At 35.7% G+C, this 6,015-nt stretch overlaps 1 protein-coding gene across 2 annotated transcripts in view; it reads left to right on the top strand.

Annotated features, from left to right (window-relative positions):
- The first annotated feature begins 2,286 nt into the window (after positions 1-2,286).
- The window catches only part of LOC136849190 (long-chain-fatty-acid--CoA ligase ACSBG2-like), an 18,531-nt gene continuing 14,802 nt past the window's right edge, over positions 2,287-6,015 (top strand). Inside the window, exon 1 of one of the 2 annotated variants that reach the window (XM_067122317.1) lies at positions 2,287-2,623. The gene's annotated coding sequence lies outside the window, so the exon portion shown is untranslated. Of the gene's footprint in view, positions 2,624-5,084; positions 5,188-6,015 lie in introns of those variants that run through there. The other variant, XM_067122316.1, reaches the window with a different exon arrangement.

Raw genomic sequence — 6,015 nt, 5'->3', positions numbered from 1 at the left:
TTGCTCCTTAAAGAGATCTGGAGTAGATAGGTAATTAGTTTAACCAACAGGTATGGAACTCAGCTCTAGAAAACCAGGGTTATATGTACATTTTCTTGTGCATGCAGCCGGTCACACACAAGCGAACTTGGCAACGATATGTGTCACCACTGACCAAAATCGCAAGTGGCGATTGTCGGTAGAATAAGCCAATGTTTATATTGATTGTTTAAGAAGCGTTCATTAGGCTAGTTTCCATAGAATATCAGCACGAAACCATTATAGATATTCTACTGCGTGTGTAAATCAGCTTTAAAATTCAAGCTCGTTTCGGAGATCGTGAGATAGTGCTCCTCATTCGATGACAACAACCGCCAAAAAAACTACGATCTCGTAAACTAACGCTGACCTGACACATACCTTCCTAAGATATTTTTCCTTTTGTTTAGTTATCAATCGTTATCAAATTCCTTCGAAACAGAAGTGAAAGTGACGTGGTAGGACGAGAATAGTTTGAACGTTAGCAATTGAGAGGGAAATAATTATACAATTTAGCAGCCTTGGTTTCAGTTGTATTGAAATTCCGTGCTGATTAGAACGTCCACTGATTACAGGCGATCATAGTTGATTACAGCTCAAGTGTTTATTCAAGTTGGAAGACGTGGTGTAAAAACCCAGAACCACTGAATGGTTTGTACCCCAGCCTCTTGAAAACCAAGCTTCCTCATTATACTCTCTTTTTCAGTCTGCTTATTTTCCCTTCTTAATTGAGGTCGTTCCAACATTTCTAGAATTTTTTTTCTCTCTTTCTAAAGAATAATAACCTCTTTCTTTAGCTTGTTGTTTTACTACTTCTATCAAGAAATCATCTTATATTGAGTCTATTTCTATTTTCTAGGGTGTATTTCACTGTTTTTGAAATATTTCACTTTCCGTATCTGTTAAACTATTTCTAAGGATTTTACATCTGCATATTAGCACTAGTAGTAGTAAGCAACAAAATCCAAAAAATAGTTAATATTTATCATACATCATTTTATGATAGACTATATATATATATATATATATATATATATATATATATATATATATGTATATATATATATATATATATATATACATATCTGTGTATTTGTATGGATTTGGCGTCACTATCACGCACTTTTAGGAAGGTACAATCAGACTAATTCAAATCAGGCACCGTGGGGGGTATCGCAGTTCTTGCCCCACGTTTGTAGGTCACTTGATTGCTCCCGAAATACAGAAATACCACCCATCACTCCCTCGCCCCCTTTCCCCATGACTCCCTTCCTACATGGGTACCAGCACTGCTTAGGGTCTAAGAGAAAGGAGTTGGGCCTAGCAACCTCATACCTAGACTTGCTGAGAAACCAGAAAACTGTATCCTTCTGACGCCCGCCACTGCAAGGGAGGAAAAAATGCTAATATATATACATATATATATATATATATATATATATATATATATATATATATATATATATATATATATATATATATATATATATATATATATATATATAATTAGCATATTGTAATGTTTGTGTGAACGTGTTACAATGGGCATGAATCCTTACCAGTTTCGCCTTAGTATCCTATGAAATCTTCCTTTACAATACATAAATGCTAGAGTGACAATACAAAAAGACTTATAGACAGACAGCTATGAAAAGCATTCCGATCTGGTAAGCAAAGGCGGACAGGAGAGGAACACTATACTCAATAGCGACTGCGGTCAGTGCTCCATTTACGAAGCCCTACAAATGCTTTTTGAAGGCCCTGGTAAAAGTACGTTCTTTAAAATCCACATATTTTAGATATTTCTTTCGAAATAAATGGATCGAGTCTATACATTCTTTGGCTGATATTCTTATACCTTAGGGCTTAGGCTATGTCTGGAATTCCGAATGATTAGTTAAATAATAATAACTAATGTTAAAAGAATATGTTGCTGCGAAGGTGAAAGTACGGCCTACATTTGAGACTTAAACGTGATTTATATAACATCAACGGTGATGTAAACAGCGCAGCATTTCATGTGTAATAGAACAATGGGAATGAACGTCATATTCTTTTAGGCCTAATGAAATGAAAAACATCCCGTCAACGGCAAGAAATTTAATTGGACGTTTTTAAATTCATACATTAAGTTCCCCTTTTCAACAACAGAAAATTATTAAAAATTTCACTGTTAAAGTATTTTATGTTTTTTATATCAACCGACAAATACTGCAGCTTACTTGTCCTTGTTAGCATCATTACTGGCAACTCGCCAAACATTACTGTTGAAAGGCAGTGATGTTCCTCAGCATATCTGAAACGCAGGGCCTCAGCATATCTGAAACGCAGGCCTTATGTGTCATTATGGGAAAGAGTCAGATACTGCAAGCTGCATGCGATACATAAATATAACAGATGCTAAGATTACAAGGAGAAACTCCCTCCTCCCAAACAACAGCATGGCCACTACCCCTAGGGATGGGGTAGGTATGCCAGTCTATGAGTATACTTCAACTGTCTCAAGGTGACAAGGTCGATCAGATGGGCCTTGGCTCAGACCGAATCCTAACCCGACTAACGGCTACTGCATTTTTTAAGGAAAACTGAAGAGAAATGGCAACAGGTAAGCTTTCACTAATTCTTTTCCCCACAGTTTCGTGTAAATTCTCTGTGAGAATATTAAGAGATACATCACTTGCTTGAAAGTCGAACTGCCGAGGCAATGTTTGTTGGTGTTTAAACGTAAACAAACCGTCGTGTATGGCAGAAGATTGAACCGTCGACTTCGAAATTATACCCATCTATCTTTACATTTGGAAAAGACAGCAATAGAGTCAAGCTGCATCTGAAGTGATTGTTCTAGTAGTTTTCCAGAGGTTCCTTTTGATCAGTAATGCAACAGAAACTATTACAAGATAATAACACGGGTACGATAACTTGTCCCGCAGGAATCGGCATTAAGGGGTGAAATGGGCACAACTGCCTGCCTGCCGCATGATAGCCAACATAATAATAATAGTAATGCATCATGAAAAATGTGTAGCCTTACACAATATCATTAATAGAAAAAAAATTCTATTAGACCAGATTTCACGTAATGTCTGTTAATCACAGCTGTAAAATTAATAGATGTTAAAAAATCTCTCATAAACTGATAGGGGTTGAAATGCCTGTATGCACGTGTATGCGTCTGAAACAGAGAGCAACATTCCACATGATTTACGATGTCATTCCTTAACGTCATTTGGTAACCTTTGCCAGCCGAAATCGCATTGTGTTTTAACGTTGTTTTGAAAGAAATTCTCGAGTGCCGATAAGTTTTATGACTTAGGACACTTACTGACACAAACAAGAAAATATCAGTCATGCTGATTTTTCATTTGCTAATCGTGAAAAGAAGAGTTCAAATGTGCCATTATGTAATTTTTCAGTGTGGTAAGTTTTTCCCATTATCGGTCATAGAGCTACTCTGATAGAGTATGTGTATTTTTTTTTTTTTATGTTTTAGGTTTCTATTATAATTTTGTTTTCATTTCCTAGCGTCCAGCATGTTCTCATCTAGCCCACTTTGTTCCATTTGAAATTATCTTTTATGTTTTCGTCAGTCAGGCCTGCACTGCCGTCGTATCTCGTTAGTCGTGCATACATTACCACAGGTGAAAAATGAGAGACCGGTCCTGACCGGTTTCGACTTTATCTTCAAGCCATTGACGAAGGACTGATACAGAGTATGAGAAGTCGCAAATATATATACTACAGGAACAGTACTGACGAACATACACAACCGTCAGTACTGTTCCTGTAGTATATACATTTGTGATTTCTTATACTCCGTATGAGTCCTTCGTCAATGGCTTATTTTTCACTTGTGGTAATGTGTGATAAATGAATCACGTACAAAAGTGATAATAATCATATATATATATATATATATATATATATATATATATATATATATATATATATATATAGATAGATAGATAGATAGATAGATATATAGTTAGATAGATACATAGATAGTACTAAAAGGTTATGTAAGAGAAAAAATATTACCTAAATGTCCCTTACTTATGTATTTTTACTTACTGCTCACTATGCTGCCACACGCCCGTGATTCCGGATAACTATCCCAATAACAACGAGAGAGAAAGGGAGAAGAGAGAGAGACTAATGATTATGATTATTGAAATAATAACAGTAATAAAGATAATTCCAGAACTATACCCTGTACCTCATTACATTTTTGAATGGCAAGAGGTTGCAGTATTGCCTTAATATAATAATAATAATAATAATAATAATAATAATAATAATAATAATAATAATAATAATAATACTGAAGCAGCAGTAAACAGCCACAACAGCATAATAATATGTTAAACAGAACAAAATTCTTTATTTGAAGTTATGCTGAAAAAAAAATGCTTATACTATTAAACAGCAACACCACACACACACACACACACACACACACACACACACACCTAAACACATTTACATATATACATACAAACATTTTATATATATACATATATATACTTGTATGTATGTAAACAGGCGTATGTATCTATATATATATATATATATATATATATATATATAGAGAGAGAGAGAGAGAGAGAGAGAGAGAGAGAGAGAGAGAGAGAGAGAGAGAGGGAGGGCGGAGGGGACGCCTTCCTTGATTCTCCCAAGGATTATATTTGGTGTCCCTCATTCGCGTCTGCTGAGAGCTACTGTATATTCTGTACGCTGTAATTTGACCTTTCTTTAAAACGTATCCACTTAAATCTAATGCGACTATCATGGTTTGTCGATGTAAAATATAAATAACTGCCATTAATCTCTCATCGAGCGAGACAAGTGGTTAGACAAACAGATGAATATTTTTTTTAGAAACGTAAACTCTTTGATTTTAGACAGTATTGCGCTATTGATTCAAGATCGTACTATGTCACAGTGAAAATCAATAACAGATTAAAAACAGCTTCAGGTAGATAACATTTTAACAGCGTTAAGAATATCATGAGCTGGAGAAGGAGTGATAAGTATAAATTTTTTGATATTACAAATTCTTATCACGTACAGTAGGTTGAGGAGTCAGCTGTGGCCTCTGATTGATAAGGTAAACCAGTGTCTGTCTTTCGTCGCTTGAAAATACACGCTCCGTATCTGTGCAACTTTTAAAAAGTAAGTGTAATACGTTTGCGTGGTAATTATGATGTCTCTGGTTCCTTAATATTCATAAACTGTTGCTCATTTTCATGAAAGAGCATGACTCCTCACACACACACTCATGTACTCGTACGTAAATTACCATGCCCATGTCAGAGGGTACAAGCTTAATTACGCACTCGCGAGTCCTCCCTAAAACCTGGGTATTTTCTTGCTTCTGTGGAGGCAAGCAAAAGTAGAGAGGCGGGTGGTGGGGGAAGGGAGAGGTGTACTCCTAGGACTGCCGCTTTTGGTTGAAGCTTTACCATCAGTTTTTTTTTTTGTTTTTTTTTATTAAAATAAGGTCTCTGCAAAGGACTGAGATACTGCTTTTCATTTTGTTAGTTTCATTAGCTTTGTCAGAGCATCCTCTGATTTTGGTGGGTGATAAAGGGGAGACATTGACAATAAAACTGAGGTATGGAAACAGGTAACACCAAAACAGGTGTATACTATAACTTACGCCCCAGAGGCCGGCAATGGAGTTCAGCCTAACAGCATCGCCGATTTACTTTTTAAGTTGATGCTCTGTTACACCTAAACTATTCCAGTTTCACGTTTTGATATAAAATGTTCGTAATTTTTACCAGTTAGCCATGGTGAACAGATGGTGACCAGTCGGTAAAGGTGGATTTGAAAGCCAAATTGCAACACCTGTCTCTTATGCATTCTCTTTGAATGGTTTATTCTGACACTAGAATGATGAATTAAGAAGCTATGCAATAGGCTACAGCTGGTTTATATACACACACACACACACACACACACACATATATATATATATATATATATATATATATATAT

This window comes from Macrobrachium rosenbergii, chromosome 20 (assembly GCF_040412425.1).
Source record: "Macrobrachium rosenbergii isolate ZJJX-2024 chromosome 20, ASM4041242v1, whole genome shotgun sequence".
NCBI lineage: Eukaryota > Metazoa > Arthropoda > Malacostraca > Decapoda > Palaemonidae > Macrobrachium > Macrobrachium rosenbergii.
This window is presented reverse-complemented; position numbering and strand designations above follow the sequence as displayed.